The 25,313-nt window shown below is 38.7% G+C and overlaps 1 pseudogene; it reads right to left on the bottom strand.

The window, feature by feature from the left end:
- Positions 1-1,157: 1,157 nt before the first annotated feature.
- Positions 1,158-2,108, bottom strand: LOC100765527 (annotated as a pseudogene).
- Positions 2,109-25,313: the final 23,205 nt, after the last annotated feature.

The raw sequence follows: 25,313 nt of genomic DNA, 5'->3' as shown, positions 1-25,313 counted from the left end.
TTGCTCTGCTTACAATTTATCTGATACTGTGTCAAAGATTTAATCTATATTTATCAAAGTTATTGACTATTATTTTTTCCACGGAGATGAGCTTTTTCTGTGTAGTCATGAGTCCTGGAACTTGGTCCTGTAGATCAGCCATCCAAGGTGATTTGTAATTCTTTATAAATAATAAAGTTATTCAACTCTGATTTCTTTTAGATAAAAATTAATTTTTCTAGAATATTTATGCTAGTATTAAAATGGTACAAGGAGGTCACATATTCTGTATTTGATGCCCTCTCTCTGTTAATAAATGGATGACTATAAGTTCTAAATAAAATCCTATGAAATACAAAACCCTGATTTTCAAAATGTACTCTACTGCCCAGCTGAGAATCTTAATAGTCTTTGGAGTGTGCACGAAACTTGTAAAATTAGCTTTAGAAAGTCATCATCGTTTTATCTTGCACAAAATATTGTCTAATTTCAAGTGTGTGTTAAACCTCTAAGAACAGCTATTTACTCATGTTGTAAGAAAATACCCCCACAAAAGCATATTAAGGAATGAAGGCTTAGGTGTGGCTCACAGCCGGAAGGGATGTCGCCATGGGAAAGGCACCACACAGCTCAAGTACAAGGCAGCCATCACACTGCATCTTTAGTCAGGAATCACAGAGAAATAGTGCACTACTCAGCCCACCTTCTCCTGGTCACTGAAAGACCAGAGCAAAAACAATGTGCTGCTCACATTCATGGTAGGCCTTCCTTATTTTTTTTCTTTCTTTTTTAAATTAATCTTTCAGGAAACTCCTTCTTAGATTTGCAAAGTTTGGTTCCATAGTGATTCTGAATCCAATCAAGTTGGTAATGAACATTAGTCATCACACAGCCATAGCTGCTGTTGACTCAATACATATCACAGACCTGTTCCACCTGGCTCATAAAAGAAAACAAATTTATTTGAATGAATAAAACAAGAACAAACTTTTATGGTTAGCCAAAGTTGTGTTTACAGGTTTTAAATAACTAAATAAAGCCTATATTTTGTGTCTCATGTTTGATTGAGGACGCTCAGGTCTTGGAATCATGGAGAATCCAGATCACACCACCATGTTAATATTTGGACAATTTTTTTGTTTGGTCAATACGTTTATTATCTTTATAAAAAATAATCTTCATAGAAAATTTCTTGAGCTCTCAGGAGCCCGTTCTTGAGCTCTGAGGAAGCTTGCCTTCTTTTGAGCAACCCGATCTTTCTTCTGGGCCAAAGACTTTTTGAGATGGTTCCATGTCTTCTTCACCTCTCTCTTGGGCTTCTTCTCATAGACTGGATTCTCTTGGATAGCAGTGTGAACTTTCTTATACATCTCCTCCATCATGCTAGAGTAATGCTGTTCTTTATGTACTGGGAGAACTGTTTCTTGTAAGCATCTTCATCTTCCTCCGTTAGGTAACACATGCAGTCTGTGTCATTCTGTCCAATGGTGTGCATACGATGCACCTCTTCATTGAACTCCTTGCTTTCAGAATCATAAGCAGGGAATCGTTTGGTACTATGAGGAATAGACAAGCCTCCATCCACAGCTCCCTTCAGGGCCCCCAAAACTTTATTGCCATTGTAGTTAGGGCAAGACCTGCATCCAAATAGCAAGTGAAGGCACCAGGCTGACCATCAATGCTCTCTACATTGTATTCATCTCCAGTGGTCTCCACTCAGCCTGCATAGATCCATACCATACCTATTGAGAAGCCTGCGGGCCGGCAGCAGGCCAGTACAATAGGCTGCAGCATAATTTGTCAGGCCAACTTTCACACCATATTTTGGCAGTTTGTGTGCATATGCTACACAGACTATCTTATCCCCTTCTATACTGGCATAGGCAATCTGGCAGATGATATCACTGTTAGTTACACAAACAACCATCCTGTATTTGGGTGTGATGTAATCATTTTTGTCCTGGATCACGAATCATTTCTGAGCATAGTAGTCAGTTTTACCCTCTCACTGCCTTCTAAATCTCACTTGGTACCTCTTTTTAAAATCTCACTTGGTGCCTCTTTTTTTTTTTTTTCACTTGGTACTTCTTAAAGTAGGCCTTATTCTTGACAACTTTTACAAACCCCATCTTGCAAAACAGATACTCACAAACAGCGGTTCCACACAGACCTGCAGGCCCAGCTGAAAATTTTTATAAACAGTAAAAAGAAACAACAGGAGAATGTGTTCCGTGTCTGTGTATGGACAGGAGTGAGACCTGTCCATACAATGTGTCTGCATCCCTGTCGTGTACTGCATAGCTCATTCTGAGTGAGTTTTCTCTACAACATGAAATAATCCTGTCCTGGTGTTAATTTGGACAGTCTTAGAAAACTGAGAACATATTATATAGAGAAACAAAAGCAGTGTCTTAGATCTGGGAAAACGAGTCAGCTACAACAGATTAAAGTCAGTACATTAAACAGCAGTCTATTAGAGAAGTGACTTTGGCTCTGGTGTTCTTGAGGATCCTTGGTCTCAGACTTTTATACTTAGCATTGTTGTTGTTGTTGTCATTTACAAAAGAAAGGGGGGTATTCCCTTCTTCAGGGATGAAGAAGAGTAGGTGACATTAGTAATGAAAACAGAAAGAAAATGCACATTAGAAACATGCCTGTTCTAAGACAATAATTAGGCCTATTTAAACTGTTATAATAGGGAAGAATATGAACTTCCTAAACTTAGATTGCTGCATATTTTGTGTCTTGCTTCTTTTCTAATAATTTCTGGAAGCCCTTCCCTAATACTGAGCTCTTAAACTTAGAATGAATACCAGTCACAAGAAGCCCAGGAACTGAATAGAGATGGAACTGCTTCTTCAGGAGAATGGGAGATGGGACTACAGCAACTAGTTTGTAAAGACCTATTATAGACAAACCAGGAACTACTATGTAAACCCAAACTCAGCTGCTGTGTCACTGTCAAAGGTTTATATTGATACCTGGAATGTGAAAGCAAAGGTGTCCTTCATAGTTTTGGATAATAGTGTTCATTCAAATGCGCCCTGGGCAGAACACTACCGTTGTGAGCTCCACTCCTGGAGATGCAAAGTGGCCGCTGTGTCAGCCTTGCTTTCAAATGGCTTTCACCACAAGTCACATGGGTTATGGTAATCATACTACTACAACATGAGTACATTCAATGCATGAGTATGAAAACTGACACTAGAATGACTTTAATATTTCAAGTACAGAGAGGAGACCAGCAGAAGCCCCAAATGAGAGGTAATGAAGTCCCAGGATATTTTGCCGTGATATACCCTCAATCAACACATGTACATTAGGAAATCTTTCAGATTATAAACAGCAAATGTCATATTTCCAGTACTCAAGTTAACAAGATAGTCACTATTAGGCATGCTTGCTCCAAGTATACAACTTCCAGGCTGAAAGCAAATAATGCTATTCCATTCATAAAGCAATATATGGATTTTCCTAAGTGAAAAAATATAGTCTGTATGAAACAAAACTGCAAATAAACTTCGTAAACACTATAGTCAATGGTAGAAAATAATTTAACTTTAAAAACGGACACATTTAGACCTTCCCTATGGATTCTTAATAGACAGGCAATTTATAACCAACAATTAATATGTGATAGTGTTCCAATGGATGAGATCATCTCAACCTGCCAGGGCAGCAAAAAACATGTCATTTCAAAAGATAAAGATAATAAGAAAAATGTACCTTCTGAGAGTTACTTTTAAAGTCCAAAAATGGAGTTATGAGGTATGATCATCATACATATTTCCACACCATGGAAGTATGCTCTCAAATCCTTCGTTTGATGGCTGTGATTTGGGAATTTCCTATACCTTCCCTGTCTCTCCTTGTTCCTACCTGTTTTGGCACACTGCATGGGTAAGAGTTTTATATCACCCGAGGAGCAAATCATGTAACCAGTCTAAAATCACTTCAGCATGAATTATTGATATCACTTAGCGTTATCGATCAGAAATTAATTGTTATAAATCCACATCTAGCAGATCAATGTATTTCTATATTGCTAGCAATTAAAACTGTACTTTGATGCGAGCACCTGTGCATTTTCAACTGGGAAAATGAGTTTTGCTTCTGTCAGCACCTACAAGGCACAAAGCAACCTTTCCTTCACTTTTCCTCCATTTGTGCAGACTCAGTTTCTGTCTCCTGCATTTTACCATCAATTTTCCTGCATTTAGAACTGCTCTTGATCTTCAGATTTCGTGAGTTATTTTTTAGGGCATCTAGGAGTTTCTTCTAACAGAGAAGAAAGGATTAAAATTTGACTGAGCTGGAGATTTTAAACCTCTTCAATATGAAAGTTTTGTTTCACCTTATTTTGTCATGTTTGGTTGTTTTCCCTTATAAGTCTGTTTTTTGTTTGTTTGTTTTTGGTTTGGGGTATTTTTGTTTGTTTTTTTCTAATGAGAAACAGAAAAGCAGTGGCTCCAGAGAGGAGGGGAAATGGAGAGGATCTAGGAGGAGTGGAGGGAAGGAAAACTATACTTATGATACATTGCACGAGAAAGAATCTATTTTCAATTAAAATAAAAACTCATGTGCAGATAGACATGAAGACAGATACTTTTTAAAAAATGTTTTAAATATTCATGTTTCCTTGGTTATTTTATATCACGTTCTTGAAACTATAGTTTCAAAATGTATAATAATTACTCTCTGAGTTATAATTGTTAAGAAGGTAAGCCTATTGTAAGAATAATCACTAGGTCATCATAATTATCACTGGGTCAATATATACATATGTGTAAATGTATATTCAAAAGTTTTATTTGTATATTTATCTATAAAATACTATGGAATCTGAGCTTACCTTAGAGTAAAACTTATGTCTCTACAAAGCAAAAGTTCAAAAATAAAATCAATTTCAATTGTGGCTATATACTTTTAAATATTAATGTATAATTATATTACATATAGTCAACACATAAAGACTTTCCTAGGATATCCATCTGATAATTTCTATTACTTATTCAATGTACTAGAAATTTATTAAGTATACATATTTCTATAAATTATAAATAAGTGGTAATATATTTCTATAAAAATTATCTTTCCCTTCTAGTTAATGAGAGTGCTAACACATATTTTAGCTTTCTAGGCTAATGGCTCGAGCACTCTCAGTGATTAGGACTCCACAGGAGAATGAGAAGTGGCCTGATAGGCAGAAAGAGATGAGCTAGAGATGGTCTATCAGATTTCCTACAGATAGCTGCTGAAACTACATGGTACATGAGTATGCTCTAAAGGTCTGGGGAAATGTATTCTGTATATAAAGTGCTTGCCACACAAATATGAAGACCAGGTCTTGGATCTCATTCATCCATATAAAGAGCAGAAACAGGAAGATCCCTGGGACTTGATGGCTAGCCAGCCTAGATGAGACACCAAGCTCCAGGTTCAGTTTCAAAAAGTAAAGTGAAGGGCCATCAAGGCAGTCATCTGAGACCCACCTCTGTTCTCCGAGAGTACTCATGCACATACACACAACAAAAAAACATGCTGTCACTAAAAAAGAAAATTCATACTTACTTTTAAAACCACAAATATTTTTTCTATAATAATTGAATAGATGCTCTTTACATTTAGTAAGCTAATGCTTTGTATATGTGTGATCAGATGACAAGCAGGTGCGAATTAGCAGACACTTGCCTTTGCTCTGCATTGCTTTTTTCCCTGAACAACAGTATCAGTTACTTTCCTCATTGTGAAGCTCAAACACTCAGCAGGAAGTAATGTAAATGAAGGTTTATTTTGGATCACTCTTTGAGGGGATGCAGTCCCAACAGGGAAAGAGTGACAGTGGGCGTCTCCAGAAAGCTTGCTCACATCTTTATGGATCAGGAAGCACAAAGGTGAACAGTGAGCCTCTCCTTTGCCTACTGTATTCCATTTAAACCCCACCTCATCTAAACCCCTTCCACAACTAGTGTGGTGTTCCCTCTTAGTTAATCTTCCCTGAGTTACCCTCACAGTCACACACACAGTTTTGTCTAGAATCTAGATCCAATTAAGTTAGCAACATGGATTAACCATCATAAAATATTAATCATCTAAAATTGTGAGGGGTATAAATAGCTAAAAAGGTTCAAATGCCAGCTCAATTAGTAGTTAATCGATAAGACCATCCTGGTATGCTGTGTATAGGGTGGCTTGGTACCATGTGTCTTTCATTATCTATCCACTTACTGTAGATATATTATGTATGATATATTAAAGCTTGCCTGAGGATTCAGAAAGCAGTGTCAGCCACAAGCTATAGAAGACAGGTGGTGGTGGTATACAACTTTAATGCCCCCACTTGGGAGGTAGAGGTAGATGGATCTCTGTTTGTTCAAGGCCAAACTGAGCTACACAAAATATATCCAGTCTTAAAGAGAAACAGCTCAGACAAAGAAGATCTCAGCACCAGGGACCATACACCTTTAATCCCGGGACTCATGAAAGGTATTTAAGATAGGAACCGGGTCTCAGAGCTGGAATTCATTCTCCAGCCACATTGAGGATAGAAAGCCATTGAGTCTCAGAATTCTCTAGCCATGTTGAGGAGAGTGTAACAGTCTGGGATTGCAATCTGAGGAACCAGGGTCTTCGTTTAGTCTGAGGTAGAGGTAGGAGCCAGTGCCCGGCTGCTTTGGTTTCCTGATCTTCAGCTTGAAGCTTGAAGCTTGAACCCTAATATCAATCTCTAGATCTTTTATTTTTGGTGCGATGAGTGACAGGAGCACTAACTGCATTATTGTCAACAAGGTGACACCTGCTAAAGCTAGTTGATGCAAGGGCTAACACCTAAGGTAAGACCAGGAAATTTCCTCTCCAGACCTCAAATTTGTCTAGTCCAAAACTGTGGTTCAGAAAAATTAGATGTCATAGATGGAATTAGTGCACAGTTCAGAGACCTCAAGATCTAAAGTCAAGAAGATTCCATGTCTGTGTGTCCTTCCTCTCTGTGATGATCTGTACCTGTGCCCAGAATTGTGTAAAGTCAGTGACTATGACAGTGGGAGCAAAAGATGGAAAGTCGTGTGCTACAAACTAGAGTAAAAACCTGATGGTGATTAGATTGTAAATAATGCTGTTTTCCTTTGAGGCCACAGAACTTGACACAATTGTGGAGACTCAGCTTCTTGACTTTCCAGTTCATTACATATTTATGATTCTGCATTACTTCATTTCTCTGGAAGTAAAAAAAACACGTTGAAAGGAACAATAGAAATAGAATGAGAGTTGAAGGCATCTTATTTTTTCTTCCTTTTTTGTTTTTTGAGTCAGAGTCTCTCTATATAGGCCTGATCCTAGGAATCTCTACGTAGAATAGGCAGGCCTCAAACTCACACAGATCTGCCTGCTTCTGCCTCCCCAGTGCTGGAATTAAAGACACATGCCTCTAGAAGCTATATTCTTGATATAAACCAAGCTTAAAAATCATAAGCTAAAAAAAAAAAACAGTTTTAAGAAAAGTATTTACATTATACAAAAATACAATACAGGGAAATTACTGGTATTTATTTTAATATCACAAAATTGAAAATACCTTTTAAATGGTTTGAACTGAGAATAAATGTAAATAAATAAATGAACTTTATTCTTCTTTCTCTCTTTTTCTCTGTGTGTGTGTGTGTGTGTGTGTGTGTGTGTGCGCGCGCACGCACCTAATAGTGGACACCCCGTTTCTGTGTATATATGGAGGCCAGAAGTTGACTTCAGGCATGTTTTGCTGTCATTCTTAACCTTGTTTTTCAGAAAGGGTGTCTCAATGAACTTGGAGTTTGGCATTTATGTATCTGACCAATAAGCCCCTGGATCCACCTATCTCTTCCTTACCCCAGAATCAGGGTGGGCATGTATTGCCAATTCCTGGCTTTACTGGAGGACTGGGGAGTCAAACCTGTGCAGCAAGCCATCTCCAGCCCCTCTCCTGCACATTGAGAGAAGTATTTGCTTAAGAAGAAAGCAGGCATAGTTTTCAGTGACACAGAAAATTCCTATCACTCACTTCGTTCCAAAATTATATTAATGGAGTTCCTGTCATGGGAATAAATTAAAATGGGGCATACGGCATATGGAACGAAGTGGTATTTTGGCACTATGCAAATTACAAGAAAACAATCACAGTTAGATCCTTTCAGTGACCTCCTGGCTGACACGGGGGAGCTCCTGGAGCCCATGGAGCCTTGTAGCCTTGCAGCGAATGGCTTCATTCAGTGAAGTAAGAGACTTCATTTAGCATCCTTCAGAGTGAATTTCTGAAAGGCCGGCTCATATTTAGGTTAGAATGGGCAATTCCTTGCAGCTATGCATATTTCACATTGTATTTAAGTCTTGAAGTTTTCTGTCAGAAGCATAAGTTTAATGACAGTGGAGAGAGAGACACTTCAGAACTAAATCATCATATTGAAATATCAAAATTTCTCAGCTTTAGGATCTTCTGCCTAACTCCATTGCTCTTAGATGTGTGAGGTTTTACTAATTAAAGGGCAAAACACACCATCAGGCTCCTAACAATCATGTTCTTTAACCTTCAACCCTCTATCTATAATTTAACAAGCAAAGCACAAATAAATGTAGGAACACATTACAGACTTAAAGAAACTACATTCAACTACTAGTTTATGCAGGCAATATTAAAATATACAAGTTGGTATTGGTTTTATCTATATTTAATGAGTTTATATAATTCAGGAGAATAGACTGTGAAACATATATAGGGTTTGGATATTGCTGTAATATTTACGGTAGGCATTTCCCCCCAGAACAATTAAAACAATGATGTTTACCCTCCTGTGTCAAACCAACGCTCACTCCTCAAAACCAAAATTTGTCCTTGCAAATTTACTGTGGAGGAGAATCTCTCCAAATTTGTTGTCACTTTCTATACACTGAAGACAAGTCTAGTTTTTTTTTTTTTTTTTTTTTTTTTTTTTTTGGCAAGGTTATTCTTATTCAGCCTAGGACTTGAGTATAGATCAAAATTAAATTCACCTAAAACTTGTAAGCAAAAGAATTATGACAATGGAGGAGAGGAAAACCGAACAAGAAAGGAAGACTTTTGTGGGCATTACTGTTTTCAACGAATGTCAAGGTGACTATCCACTGGTCCTGAGAAATGTATGCTTTAGCTACAAGCGGCCAATGAAAGAACCCCCCCACACACACACCAGTGGCTGTAAGAGCCAATATTCTCTCTTCTCTTTGTCTGCCCTTGTGCCCACATTTTAAGATACAACACTAAGTATTTATGATCCAACAATCCAACCAAGAGACCATCAGAGTGCGAGGAAGGGAAGAGGAGAGGCCAAAGAGAGACAGAGGAGGGAGGCCAGGAAGAGAACATTCTGGGGATAAGTCTAACAGGAAACCGCTTAGCGAGGCACAGAGCCAACTGCCATATGCCCTGACAGAGATCCCAGCGCTGTGCAGCCCAGGGAGCGGTTCAGTCATTAGCCCCTCACCCGGCACTGGTGGAAACTCATTTAGCCCCATGCTGGACTTTCATTAGGCCAGTCTCGCATCAGATGCTCCCGTGTCTGGGCTCAGGAGCCTTGTGGCCCTTCGTTGCAGAGGAGGCCAGACTCTGGGCTCAGCAGGGTCCCAGATGGGAGCTCCTGGATGACAGATGCCAAAGGGGCCTCATGCCACCCCATCCTTTCCACTGGCATTTTGTGGCCCAAAACCTTCAGGGTAAGGAGGAAACAAAAATCCTGAAGTCTTCAAACACATTTTAAACCTGTCTACTGCTGAAAATAAAACGGATTTGTCTGGGGTGGGGTGTAGGAAGCTGAAAGCAGACGAGGGGTCAGCAAAGAACTGACCTAATGGTTGCGGCTTCCTTTTAACCTCGAGAATGTAATGAAAAGTCAATGAAGCAATGGCTGTCAATATATTCAAATAACAGAGATGGGAAATTTTACAACGCATTTTTTCCCTTCTCTCTTGTAAGAAAGACGTGCAAAAACATCCAGAGGAGAAATGAACATTAATACCCGAAGAAGAGGCCTGGGAAGAAGAAAGGCGGGCTTCTCAGAGAGAAAACCCGAAGCAAGTTTTCACAGACTGCTCTTTGACAAAAGGAAAGTTTCACAAATCACTTGAATTCCGTTATTTCAAATATGTGATATTTCTATCAAGAAATCCAGATGAAGCGAGGGATGTAGCTGATGTTTAGTTTCTTCCTGTTATTATTCTGCTCAAGAGGGAAAATCATGTTCAGTGTTGGAATCACTGATTACTCTAAAATTCACTATGCTTTGTTCTTTGCAAGGTTTTCAGAAATGTAACATAACCCCAAATGTACCTTTCTGCTAACATTTTAAAGTTACACTTTTGATGACTTTATTTTTTCAGTAGTTACAAACCCATAACTTCATATATAATTGTTCATACCAATAGAGTCAAATGGTAGTCATGCAAGTGACTTCTCTGTGTTTGCTTTTCTACCTAGTATCGTCAAAGTGATTATTTTAAGTTGGCTTAATCCAAAGCAGGAGACTGAAAGCCAAAAACTGTATCAGAAAGAGAGCTAGGGGAATTTTCCTATTTCACAGCATTTTCAAATGAAAACCAAAATCTCCTTCTAAATCATTGTTTACAAGAGATCGGTATAGCATTATTTGATTACACTATAGTCAGCAGCAGAAGAGACTGCTCTGCAGAGTTTCAGGAAAAGACGCCAGTAGTAAAGGAACTGCTATCGCCTCTGTCTATCCGACACAGGCTTCTTGGTGCCAGAGCTCGCTCCCCATCCCCTCCCATCTTCTCCAGGCTGAAGTTCGCAGATATCTTTAGGTCAATGGACCATAGGCATCTTTCCTAGTGCAGTGAATCCCTTTAGAGTGTATTTCTCTCCAGGCGTCGCTATTCCTGCTTGCCAATGACACGGAGCTTATTGTCCACTTAATCATCCTGGTTTATGTCAATTTATAGCTGTGTTAGGGAACATTGCTGGAGATAGCCCCCTTTACTGAGTTTTATTTCTAAGACAGAGAAATGCTGGCGCTTTTGCACAGTCGTTTATCTAAATAGTTAAATATCTGGGGAGAGAACCTACTAAGCATTAAAATACTTCAGGATGGATTTTTTAAGGGGAAACCGGTGCAATAAATATAGCATGACTCCAAAACCCAATCAAAGATAAAAATCAGAAACTAAAATTACTGAAACTTTATGGATTCCTCCCCCCCCCTAAAATAAAGCTTATAAATCACTGATATTTTGACATCCATTTACTCTGGTGTTCAGCTTAAGAAGCAGAGCCAGTACAGGTGTGAATGTGTGTTCACATATGTACATGCGTGCACAGGTGTAAAGGCCATCACCAAACACATGTGTGTTTTCTTATTTATTTATTTATTTATTTATTTATTTATTTATTTATTTATTTATTTTTACCCACCTTTGACATCGCTTGCCTGGGATCTTGGCCTAGCTGCAGTTCAGGCAAACTGGGCCAAGCCTCTTTGACACACTACAGGTATTAGCAATCAGAGTCCTACGGAAGCCAAGGCAGGTGGGCTGTGTTGAAGCGCCACCTACTGAAACCTCGGGCTCCCCAGTCCAGCATTCTCGAAGCCTGGCATTTTACTACACTAACTGGTTCAGGTGGGGGAAAAAAAAAATCCAGAACAGATGAAATCCTATTTTTGGCAAGCAGAACTCAAAGAAGTGTGTCAGCCTCAGACTTGACTGATTACAGCGGCTTTTCTGTACAGATAGACTTTTGTGATCTCTCTTTGCTGAAGACAACTTAAACCAGACAGAGGCTAGCAGCTCCCATGTTGGTAAACTGGGTCATTTGTGAACACACAGACAGGACAGAGAGGAAATAGGAGGGGGAGGTTTTCAGAGCAATTTGTATATTTACGAGGTTTTATTCTGAATGAAATTGATCTGACCCTTACCTCATCATCCAGTCTTAACCATTCACACACTCAAAGCTATTAATGGATTGCATTGCTGCTAATGAAGGTGATTGACTTAACACTCAAGTAGCTTCTGTGCACAGGTTCCTCTAGCTCTTTCAAACTACTGTTTAGCCTCCTGTTTAAAGGGACACAGTGCACAGGTGAGTAGGACGTGATAGTCCTTCTCACTTTAAAGTGGGAATGGGAATGCTGTCCACCCTTGCAGTACACAGAAAAGCAGGTTTGTGATTGGCTGTGCTGTCTTCCACAACGCATTGTGATAATTATTTAGATATTTTATAGGATTTTAAAGCAGAATTTCTTATGTCATATTGAGGAAATAAATTCCTTTTCTTCTTAAACAATTCTTTACACACAGACTGTAGCCCCCTCCCCCACGAGGAGGCTTGCCCGTGGTGGGGGAAAAGCATTTAGCATGACATGAAGGCATCTGAGTTTCTGTTTGCATAATTTAGGGGCATGGATATTTTGATTTTCTTCCTACTCGTTTTTTAAACTTATGGAAGTAGCAAATGCATTCCTCATGGAAGCATAGACTATCTATTTAAATAATATACCACAGGCTAATCTGGCAGTGCCAATGTAATTTTCTGAACCAAGATAATTTATTTAATATGTTTCTTAAATAAGCAAAGTTTTGAGGTCTCTTTAGCAAACATATATTTGCATGATGTATGTAGGAGCTGTGCAGAAGTCTGTGTGAGCAGGGAAGTCATTTATCCACTTAACTGCTAAGGTAACACATTTACATGGGTTCCCTTGGAGACTGTGATGTTTTATTATGCTGACTTTTAGACTCATAAACTCCTCAAGGTAATACCTCTTGTATTACCTTCCCTGTTTCAAAACGGCAGTGACCCCTTCATTACCAGGGACGTTTAATTATCAAAGTCAAAAGTAAATCATTTTAAGGGATCGGTTTAGAGCCAGAAAAGAGGAAGGCAGATATTAGGAAAGTAGTTGAATCTTATTCCTCATCTACAGTTTATATGACGCATTGTGTTTTCAGTGGGACAACAACTTATACTTTTTAAAGATTAAGAATATTCCTACCATCATAGCATTTTAGGCCTTGCTCTCATTTACTTCTGAGCCATTATCGTTAATCAAAATTGAAAGTTGCACCCTGAGGAATTATAACCTTCACAAGGACCAGGACTTTCTTTTATGACCTCCATTAACTCATTTTTGACTTGAGAAGAACACAGAACGAATCCCACCTATCAAGAAACTTTCCCTTATTTCCAGGCAGTGTGTGCTTTTTCAGTCTGCCCTTGTAAACCCCACGGCAATCCAAAGGTCCACTTGTTTCAGATCACATCAACTAACACCAAAGAAAGAGAAGGCACAGAAGCACAGGGTGGGAGGAGCTCACTGATGAGATGGGTGAGGCTCACCTCCAGCAGCCCTGTCCACACCTTATCAAGCCTTATGTGATTCATCCCCCAGGCAGCTTCCTCTTCAACAGGGAAGCTGACCTTGCATGCTCCAGGGTCACCGTACTCTAGCAAGGCTTGCCTGAAAGAGACTGTGTTCATATTCCGAATTGGAAAGTACCAGCCTGAAAGCTATCAGCGATCCAGGTAGCTGGTGCACACACGCTGTACACCACATACAAGAAACCTTGAATTAACACAAGAGCCAAGCCAGCAATGAAGCAAGCAAGCAGGCATGCATTAGGGTGATTCATAAATCATTCATCAATTGTTTGAAATACTCGTACCTGCTTTACCAATCTGAAAATCAGCTGTTTGTTCGTTGCTAAAAGATGAATATGTAATGTGAACTGCTATGGAAGGGTTTTGACTTGGTGGATTCTGGATTTCATTTCAAAAATCTCTGAAAGAAGCATGGTGAATGTTCTAAGTGAATGGAAAGTAACACTGTTGTGTTATTTGTCAATGGATATCTTACTAAACTGCTATCATTTACCTTGTTTGTAAACTAAGATTGCCATGTGTTCAGAGATGACTTTAGGAAGACTGCAAAGTTCACTGAAACACAGAGATGCAAAGCCACCAAGGGAGATGAAGCCCAAGGCTTAAACATTTTAGGAAGAACTGAGGACTATGGAGATGGCATGTAGGCCAGTCTAGCCAAAATGTTTACATCCCTATCTGATGATGGACTTATTCTCAAGGAAATAAGGCAGAGAGTGTTGGAGTAAGACATTTCACATTCTTCTTCACCTCTAAGCATGGATAAATAGTAACACATACACATGTGTGTATAACACACACACATGACAGAGGGAGAGAAATCACTGTAAGATAAAACAGACCTAATTCAGCATCTATGCATACATTCTCAAATAGCATAAATGAGGGCTTTCAACTTACCATCAAGAGCCAGAGAGATAACTCAGTAGGAAACATACTTGCCATGAAAGTTTGAGGACCTGAGTTTGGATCCCCAAAACAATGGGGCAGGCAAGAACTGTCTCCTAAAGGCTATTCTCTGACCTCCACATGCTGGCGGTGGCACCCAAATGCCTCTCTCTCTCTCTCTCTCTCTCTCTCTCTCTCTCTCTCTCTCTCTCTCTCTCTCATCCCTCTCCTTTATTCCAACCCCCTTTCCATTCTTCTCTGTTACAAACACATCAAATAATTTGTTATTAAAAGCAACTTGCTAATGATAACCTATCAATATAGACTAACGGAAGACACCTCTAATCAAGAAACCCTCTCTCTACAGAGCTCCTATATATGCCAGAGTGTTTCCTGTGCACTTGTGTATTGCTTTACACATTTTTAACAACTCTGCAAATACTAAGCTATTTATAGATGAGGAAAACAAGGCCCAGAGAATTAAGTATAATTAACAATAACTGGCATAGATTTTTCATTAAGTCCTGGTGTTTCTGACTAAAAATTCCACATTTCATATGAAGCTATATTGCTTGGTCCTTAAACATGGGGCACAAGCTACAACATTCTACCCTCTATTGGCTGAAGATTTTTACATGAATTTTTTGATTCTAATGCTTCCTTTCAAACATGACTTTTAAAAGAATATAATCATAAATAACTCTTTTCATAGCAATTAGCTTTTTTTATAGTCACTTTTTTTTTCTGTGCTTTCGACAATGAATATCAGTATTTACCCTAAGTTGCTGGGATTTTGTTTTCTTTATGGAATAACAAAATACAACTGACAGGAACAGCAAGCTTTTTAAATTTACAAATTAATTTCTACAATTGCTAGTATTCAACAATATTATGTAAAATATAATTCATAAATTGTATACTAAAAAGTCAATAATTAGCTCAAACAAAAACCAACTTGGCATTTAAGTCTAGTTAATCATACCATTTTCTCACCTTTAAATATGCAGCATCTAAATATTTGTCCAAAATTCATAACTTTTGTCTTAACTATAGCTGGTCATCCTGTTAAGTATGCTGGTCTAATTGTCAAACTTAAGATTTAATTGGTATATAAAGTTTCTATTTAGAGGCTTCTACTAGTTCTTCTTTCTTCATATAACAAATTTTGTATTTGAAACCCTTGCTTTGGTTTATAAATACAAAATTCAAGCATCAAGGTATTTCTTCTAATTGGGTTAAGTTGTTTATAATGGATTATAAAGTATATAAGCTATGCCAAAGCTGTTTATATGAAAGTGAAGGCTTCCAACTTAGCAGAATTTCACTCATTATTGTAGTAATCCTACAAAAATCTTAACATTATCATTGGTAATTGGCTGGGTTTATAAATTAATTTACTAAATTAAGGGAGTCAAACATTATACTAGTGATTTTGTTCTTGAATTAAGAAAATTTGTACTTATAATAATCCTAGCAGATGTGCAGTGCAAAACTTTGGTACCCACCCAGTTTATCTGGTAAGTATTTTACTTACACAGTGGTGGAGCTAGAGCTGAGCTTACAAGACATCAAGTTTATCCTACCACCTGATCATTGAGCTGGTACAACTCAGAGAACCCAGGACTACTCTCTGATCAGGAGGATCTGTGCTACCTTGCTTGTTTAATTATTTAAATTTGAGTAGATAATCATCCTCTATACAGAGATACATTCAATGGTCACTTATCTACACCAAATCTCTAACTGAATCTGCAGCTAGGTAATTTCTATATGTACACACATTTAAAGTCCATGCTTAGCACATGTAAGAACTGTCCAGAAGTCAAGTGAAGCTGTGTGCTACAAGGCTTTACCCATCATTTTTCTAACCTAAAATTAGGTATCTGATTTACCTGTAGTGGAAAGATTAAAATTCCGAGTCAAAGGGGACTGTTTTAAATTTTCCTTTTTCTTTTAGTTCCTTCCTTCCTTCCTTCCTTCCTTCCTTCCTTCCTTCCTTCCTTCCTTCCTTCCTTTGTTGCAGGCACCAATGCTGTTAGGACATTGCAGGAGATGCATCAATGAGTCTGTCCAGGATGGTGTGGATTCAGGCTCCACGCCAACTCTTGGTCTGACTGGAAGCTTGTCTTTTGTTTTTTTTTTTTTTTGTTTTTTGTTTTTTCCATTCCCTTCCATTCCTACAAACACAAATGCAGCTGTGCCTAGGACCACATCCTCAGATTCCCCTATGGACTCCCAATCTGCTCTTGTCCTAGCACAGTTTGCTCCCTGATCTTCCATATTGAGATTAGAGTGGGATAGAGAAGATCTGTGGTGATTGACTTATGTGAGTCAAAGGGCACATGGATGCTTTAAGCAGAAGGAAAACGTGGATCTCCTTTGCCTAAAGCACAGGTATTCTCTAGACTCAGAGAATTCACTGAGAAACAATGAACAAAGGTTCCTCAGAAATTTACCCTTAGTTCCATTTAAGAGAGAAACTTGACTGGACTTTATTAAAGGCATTGGCTTCCTCAGAGTCATGTCTACTTTAGCCCAAAGAGTCCTCACCTGCTCAATGGTACATGATACCTCTGTGTGGATTGTTCTCTGGTGTCCCCCCAAATTGGAAGGTTTCTTTTCCTTGTTGCTACTGATGTAGGAAGTTACCATTTATCGTGACTAAGTGCAATGCCCAGGGTTAATTAGTTGCAATTGTCCTCATCAGCTCCTTGGCTGATGACTCATTGTGATCAGAGGCCATGGGCTGACCATCTTTCTCTGGGGTTGTAGCTTCCGCCCACATGAGTACTTACAGTCACTCTCTCAACTCTGTGGGAAATGTGCATTCTTCTGGGGAGAACCAGCCCCTCTGCTCTAGGTTATTTCATTGCCTGACCCCATATCCATGACAAATTCGCCACATTGACTGTGATTCCCACACTCCAAATTCTTCACTGTAATTATTCCAGCAATGTCAACAGTGCTTTACTATGACATTAGCATATACCAGACAGCACTCCAATCGAGAATGACTAGTACTATCTTGAGTGGTTACTGGATTTTTAAATTACTGATTTAGTTATCTTGGGCAATTTCATACACAACCTAAAGGGTATTTAATAGATTAGTACAAAAATAAAACTAGGTTGCATGTTTTCTTTTATTATAATGCCTTCATCCTTCCAACAAGTAAGAAAAATGAACCCTCTAAACTGCAGGTAAGAAGAAAATGCTTCACTAAATAAGTTTAGTGGGTAAGTTCAGCTTCTGTTTATTACTTTTTAGATATCTTTTTAAAACATGGATTTTTTTAAATACTTACTAAAGTGCCTTAAAAATGTGCAAAAGACTTACTAGTAGCAGGAAGTGTCTCACTGTTGCCGATTGATGCCCAGAGGGCAGAAATAGATGTTATCTTTTTCCACCACGTGGGTCCTGAGGACCACCTTTCCCTGGTGAGCAAGTTACCTAGCAGCCATGACTAGATACTATAATAATATAGTCCACAATAGTACAAATATATATATATATATATATATATATATATATATATATATACATATATATATATATATATATATATTTGTGAAACACAGAGTGGTAATATTCTGATTGTTTGGCATACAGCTAAGGTCTAAATGCTTTAGTCCACAAAGACACAACATGCCTTTAGCAAACAGGACAAATTCTTAATCTGTGCTGAGGATCATTAAGATCATACTAAAATGGGGGCTAAGTAGTATTAGTGATCCCATGTTATAGTTGAAGAAGCTAAGACATTAGAAATTAAATGATGTTCACACTTTTCAAAAATGACAGAGTGAAAATTCTAACCCTGGTTTCAGAGTTTAGCTCTCCATTTATTGTACGACCCAGTACTGACAATATAGCACTTGGCTATAACAGTGCTGTGGGAGGGATGTACATCCTTAAGCTGCACCTTAATTGGTGGTCAGCCATTGGAGGAAATACTGAGCTGTACAGCAATTTGATTTTCCTAGAAAAAGACAAAAAAAAAAAAAAAACAACAACATTTCAACAGTTAGGGCACATAGTTTAATTGCTGATTAAAAGGCTTGCGATGTGGCTCACAATAGGTCACTTGACTGGCATGAGAAAGGGGAAAAGGTGATCTCATCGTAAATAGTGGTTAGAGCTTGGTAAGGTTGGCAGCCGTGGCCAGGTTGGGGGGGGGCGGCTAGATAAAAGGCTGGAGGGATAGGTGGGTTCTAATGTTTGGCGGCACACTAGAGAGACTCCACTTTACAGTAGTCTGTGTTATGCTTCGTGAAGATCTAGAAGAGGGAACTTGGGCCCCAAGCATAAAGTGATGCTAAGAAGAGAGCAATTATCCCAGATACGTCAGTCAATATTGCCTATTAGTATTAAAATACCACATTGCACCCTATTAACCTGTATAACAAGTAAAAGTTCACCAAAAACATTAAGATCATTTTTAAAATTTCAAAATTTACTGAATACTTTTATTTGGCATAGCTTCAAGCAAGTTAGTCAACATGTCTAATGGTGTTTATCAATTATTCCCAGCTCTTTATTCCCTGAACCACCAGTACCCACAGGCATGAAGACCAGAGCCCTGCCTTTGTGTGGACATCATTTCTCCTTCAATATCCAAAGCTGCAGTTGGTCCTCCAGTATTATGCATCTGGAGGATGGATCTGACCATCCTTCATGAACCTTCATTCTTCCCTCTATCCCTATTATTGCAACTTTACACAACAGCATCCCTATTGCTCCAAAGCTTTCTTCCAGGCAGCAGCATGTCCCCCAGTGGCCTGTGGGTTTCTGAGCTTTCTCATTCAGACCCAGTCCACCCTGCATGAAGGAAAGTGTTATCATCACACAGAGCCAGACACATTCATTCCCCAGCGTGCTAAGTTTGATATCCTGTTTCTTCATAGAATACATATTTTTAAATGGCTGGTGCAAAATCTTCGGGAGAGAATTTAGTATTATTATGACCATAGTTTAGTTCAAGTAACTTAAAAAGAATGAGTTGTGGGGTAGGGGACTCGTGATTTTATCTGATTCCTTATTAGTTTTACTGGAGGTCTTTATCTGAAACAGACAAATGACAAGATAGGGATTGGCATCGGTTGAGAGTGTGCACTGCTGTTGCAGAGGACTTGAGTGTGGTTCTGAGCACCCACGTCAGGCAGTGTGCAACTGCCTGTAACTCCAGCGTCAGGGAATTCACAACAACTTCTGGTCTCTACCAGTACTCTCTCTCTCTCTCTCTCTCTCTCTCTCTCTCTCTCTCTCTCTCTCTCCTAATTCAAAATTAGCCTACTTAATCTGTTTCAAAGGAATCTTCATTCCCATTTAAAGGACAAAAGCATGAATGATATCCCTTAAAAGTGTCTTCCCAATAGCTAACAAGACCTCACACATTCAAAATTTAATAATTTAGAGTTGCTCCTACTGCAATTCCAATTTCAACACGGGTTTAAGACTAAGACTCCAACACTCTATATTCCAAACTTTATCAGGTACCTGATAAATGCTAAGCTATCTGAAGATATAGTCCCTTAATCATCGACTTTAACCCAACTTATGATTATGAAAACATCTATATTTCATGAGGTTATAATGAGATTGACATCGAAGAGGATCTCTCTTGTGTGTGGGAGGTGCTGGTATTAAACATTGCTTGGGTTTGCTCATGCTAGGCAGTTGCTGTGTAACTGAACTCTAGCTTCATCCCACACCATTTTTTATTTTAACTTTAAACTTTTGAACCAGAGTTGTCTAAGTTGCTCAGCAAAGCTTTGACCTGGTGGTCCTCCTGCCTCAGTCTCCCAAGTAGCTGGGATTTCAGGCTTGTTTACAGAAAGAATATTGTGTACTGCTTTGTAAGGCTAAGTAGCCCATCTCAGTGTGAAACATACTTGCATTGAGTCATACAATTTTTTTCCTGCAAAAAAAATTATGTGAGCCTACTATAAGCAAATTCGTTCAACTGTAAGTTTTGGAGAAGAATAGCATAAGGGCTTCATTGATTTTGTTTTTTATGAATAATATACACAAGTAGCTATAAGACTAGGAAGAATGAGATATATTGCACAGCAAATGAACATATGAATTCTTGTAGTCAGTGTGTGGAAAACAGGGCTACTGATCAAAGACATTGTAATGGAACTGATGGCATCAGAATGGGGCTTTGGAAATAGGATGATGGCCTTGTGGTGACCTAGGCATTTTTGCTTTGTGCTTCTTCTTATTGTTGAATTTTTGTTTTGTTTTGTGTTTTAGTTTTGGAGACAGCACCTCAATCTTCACCCTAAGCTAACAGCTTACTACACAGTCTAAGTTGGCCTTGAACTCACAGCCATCTTCCTACTCAGTCAGTGTTGTGTTATTGGCATAGGTAACCATGCCAGGTTGGAGTTTATTTATGGCCTGATCATGTTACTTTACTATAAATGGATTTTTATGTGTTTAATTTTTATATAGACTAAGTATGAGATTGGGCTATTTGTCCATTATGCAGCTCACTATGTAGCCCTCCAGTTTAAATGCACCAAAGAGTTTAACACATTCTGAGTAAGAGTTTACTGGGTTCTTAGTAACTTAAGAAATCTAAACATAAACAAATCAGATCCTCAGTATTTAAAGGCTTTGAAATCAAATTAAATACTAGTAACAACGGTAACAGATGCATATTGAAGACTGAGGTGTTGACCTAAGCATACTTCTAATAGATTAATTCATATGTGCCCTTGCAATAGTCTTGTCCTAATCTATTTCTGAAGAGAAAACTGGAATGCAAAGGAGAATTGTTTAATACAAACAGAAAGTGGCTGAAGTTGCAGGGGAATTTGGTACTTTAAATAGAAGGGCATCTACCCCTTAAAATCTGTGGGTTTTAACCTCTCCTACTCATTGTGATTGGTTTCCTTGTTATACTTATCTCATTGGCCAGGTTTCCTATGATATCTGGGGGAAAATATTTATTCTTTGTCTCACCTAATAGTAGCATCTCATCTTCAGGAATTAGTAACTTTCAAAACCATGGTCAAGTTTCAGATATTACATTACCTATACAAATTCAGAGAATGGATTTCCATACTAATAACATGAGGGATGCTTAGGATTTCTTGATGGTGTGTAAATACTTCCTTACCTTTCACCATGTATGAAGCCCTTCCAAGTTTACTTTCTGGAGCATCCAAAATAATGCCCATGGGTAGCTGAGACATTCAATTGCTAGTTCCCTCAAATGCAGGCAATGAATGGACATAATGCTACCCACTGTGAGATCCAGGTGTATTCAAACTTTGGACATCGAGAGGTAACACCATCTACAAGGCTTGAGAACCATGCAACCCAGCTTCACATTGCCAAAATATCTAGTGATATTCTAAGTAAATTTGGTTTTTTTGTGCTGGGATGCACTCATAGTCATCACAGGGTGCATGTGGCCTGTGGGTCGCATATTGAAATGTTTTATCCTGAGCCAGAGGGCTGAGTGCAATATTTTGGCTTCCAAGTGGGTCAGATGCTCATTTTATGACATTCAGCAAGATTTGGAAGGGGCTAAAGTAGAAAGACTGCAAGATATGAATTAACCCATGTATTCAAAAACATCAAAAAACCCAGCAGAGATAAACCATCTAATAAGGATGAAAACAGCAGGGGAAACAAATGCCACTTTGTATCTTCAGGGGGCTCCCCAGGCAATGATAAAGAAAATCATGGACCTTCAGGGATTGTGGATCTAAAGTTGATTTATTAAACAGTCAGAAGATTTTTTGCAGGAAATACTAGCTGTAAATGCATAAAAAACCTGCAGGACTTCTCTGGAAATGTTTCTGTATTGATTTCATTGTTGCTTGAGTCAAATATGGATGTTTTCTTTTTATGCAAAATGCTGATGTGTAGCGATTTGTGACTGGGTTCATGCCTTCTGGAATTCTCTGTAGGGCATGTGAGTAACCATATTGAAACAGTTTGAAATTGGAAGAACCTCATTTTCCATTTCTTTTCACTTACTCAGCAACAACAAAAAACCTAACGAACAATGACAAACCTCCTTTCCCCTCCACTCATCTCATATAGAGAGAGGGAAAAATTAAAAAGAAAAATACTTAGTACTTTTTAAATACCTTGACACATTGTAATTTTGCCCCTGTGGTTCCTATGCTAATTCCCCTCTTTTTCAATTCTCTCTAAAGGTAGCTGCTGTCTGGAGATTATTTTTATTTACTATGAGATGTTGTCTCATTGGAAAGACAATGACTGGGTACTGGTCCAAGTGGCATTAGTTTGAAATGCTACTGCTCAGCAGAGGATTAAGTCAAACATCAAGTCATTCTTTACCTCTGGGTGCAATTGACAATGGACAGGGAGAATGACCTTCTTTCCAAGAGAGGTTTTCATATTCTTCCTTAGCTGTGCTCTTACGATATCTAGGACCCTGTTGATGTTTGTGGCACATCTAGAGGAGGAAATTTCCAGAACTGGAAGGAGTTGAGTGCACCTATATTCAAGGGCGTTTGCTATAGCTAGTTTGTTAAGGTAGTCCCTCAGGTTTGTCTTCTTGAAGAAAAGAAATCAGTTAAGAGACAGAGGCAGTTCTGGTAGAAGTTTATTTGGCAAAGCAATGCAAGGACTAGAAAAAGAGGATTGGAGTTGTCCTTCCCAAACAGGAGGAGTAGCAGCACAGTGGATTGTACATTGTGATATTTAAATTTTTATGAATGTTTATGAGGTTAGTTGAATATTCTTGGTGACCATTTTCTTCTCCAAAATCATGGTACAATGGATCTGTGAACCTAAGTATTTCCTTTTTCCCCCTCTGATAGCTTTATCCAATATACATTATACCGTGAACATATTGACCCTATTTCCCTCTAATATCCCCCTTCTTTTTCCTCTAAACTCTTCCCACCTACTCAATGATTGACTTCATTGTTAGAGAAAAATCACACACATCCAGAAGCCATTAGCAGTCATTAACTCCTTAAGATGATATGGAGGCTCATATACAACTCCTGTATACATGATAGGACATTGGATGCTCCAACCTTATGCAGGTATCCATAGCTACTGTGTGCTAATGGGTGCAACTGCAATGCTGTATCTGGATGGCGTCAAGCCGTTCTTCTCATCCTCCATTACTTACATTCTTCTCACTCTTTCTTCTGTGGTGTCCTCAGGGCTGGAGAGGTGACGAGGTGGTGTAGACATCCCACTTAAGAAAGCACCCACCAGTCACTCACTCTCAGCACTTTAACTAGACTTGAGTCTCTGCATTAGCCTTCACCTCTGCAACAAGGAGTGTTTTGTTTTGTTTTTGAAGCAGGTTGAGAGGCACAGTAAGTCTATGGCTTTCAACTTAAACATTTAGAAGGCAATTTGACAGCATGTCCATTTAGGGAAGCAGTCGTACTGTGTTCCCTACCACACCCTCCCCACCGGAAGGCTTTTGAATAGGTTTGTAGTGCCATCATGTATTCTTTCCCATGCAGTGAGTCTCATGATCCCCTAGAAAAGCCCACATGGAGGATGTGTAAATGATACTATAAAGAAGTGTAAATGATACTATAAAGAAGTGAATGTCTTTTAAGGATGCAGAGCTTTTGTTAGTACACACATGTGAGAAAATGCCCTGGCATCTTAGTTTCTGATACAGATGAAAACAGCCTAACTGTGGTTGTAATGAAGGAGCATTCTGACCATCAAAGGACATAGCTTCCAAGATGCAGTGGGATTCCCTTGGGTGTTCCTGCTCAAGATGCCCAAGTACCACACTGATCTCATAATTATCGGTCAGTTGAGACTTTTTGTTATCTTTTAAACTGACATTTTAGACTAAGGCTGGAGCCAGAATTTTATTATAGACTGTAAATATGCAGAAACAGGAAACAGGACTTAAGTTGTCTATAGGAAACCCTCTTCCTAGATTTGCCTGTCATGTCCATTTCATTACAGCTACCACATCTGAAATGCTGGAGCACAGAAATGAGAAAAATGAAAACAACCCAGTATGACAACTCCCTATAAATCTTGAAATATTATATATGCATTAGTAATATTGGGTAAATGTCAGAAGCAGGTCGGTAACTTGATCTAACCTCCTATCTTGTAAAAAGGAACCTGTAGAGGATGATCACAGCTATAGGGATTCTTTAATTCTGATCTCCTGAGCTCTAGTGAACTCTTCCCCCCTACCCTGCCATGAACTTTTTGATTTTTTTATTTGTTGATAATTTCATACACGTATATAATGTATCTGTAATATGCAGAAAATGAAATTAGACCCATATCTATCACTCTGCACAAAAATCAACTCCAAATGGACCAAAGACCTCACCATGAAAATGAAATGCTGAATCTCTGAGAAGAAAGCATTAGCAGAGCTCTATGAGGTTCAGGTATAGGAAAGGGCTTTCTGAATAGAACTCCATTGCTCATCAATTAAGGCCAAGAATTGACAAGTGGGCCCTCATAAACCAAAATGCTTTGGTAGAACAAAGGAAGTCGCCCTTTGTATGTAAAAGGAGCTTACAGAGTTAGAAAGTATCTTTGACAGAAACTCATCTGAATAAAGATCAACCTCCAGAGCAATACAGATGTTCAAGAAACAGTATTCAAGGTAACAACCCAATTTTAAAACAGGCTATGTGTCTGAAAAGAGAGTTCCGATCTGACCTCTTAAGTTTGGTTCCATTATGAGTTTCAGTTGGATTCATGGGGAAGATTATCAATTAGAACCAACCTTTGAGACAGGAAAAGCTAACATGTTTGGATCACAGAATAACAGGGGGTCTCACCATGTCTTCCTTGGAAGAAGAAAGTGTGTCAAATATACACAGAAAACTTAATACGAAGAACTGATAACTGTGTAGAAGTATTTAGTTGGGTTACTAAAAAGACAAGTACTAAAGTTGCCACAGAGACAAAATTTCCAAAAGCAGCTGCCAACCTAAGAATGTGACCTACAAATGGAGATACAGGAATCTTTCAAAAATTGCAGCCTAGGACGGAAGCTCTATGGCAGAGGTGACAGCCTTGGCTGCTGCAAACAGTATCCAAATGGGCA

This window comes from Cricetulus griseus, chromosome 3 (assembly GCF_003668045.3).
Source record: "Cricetulus griseus strain 17A/GY chromosome 3, alternate assembly CriGri-PICRH-1.0, whole genome shotgun sequence".
Lineage (NCBI taxonomy): Eukaryota > Metazoa > Chordata > Mammalia > Rodentia > Cricetidae > Cricetulus > Cricetulus griseus.
The sequence above is the reverse complement of the archived record's forward strand: the minus strand, read 5'-3'. Positions and strand labels throughout refer to the sequence as shown.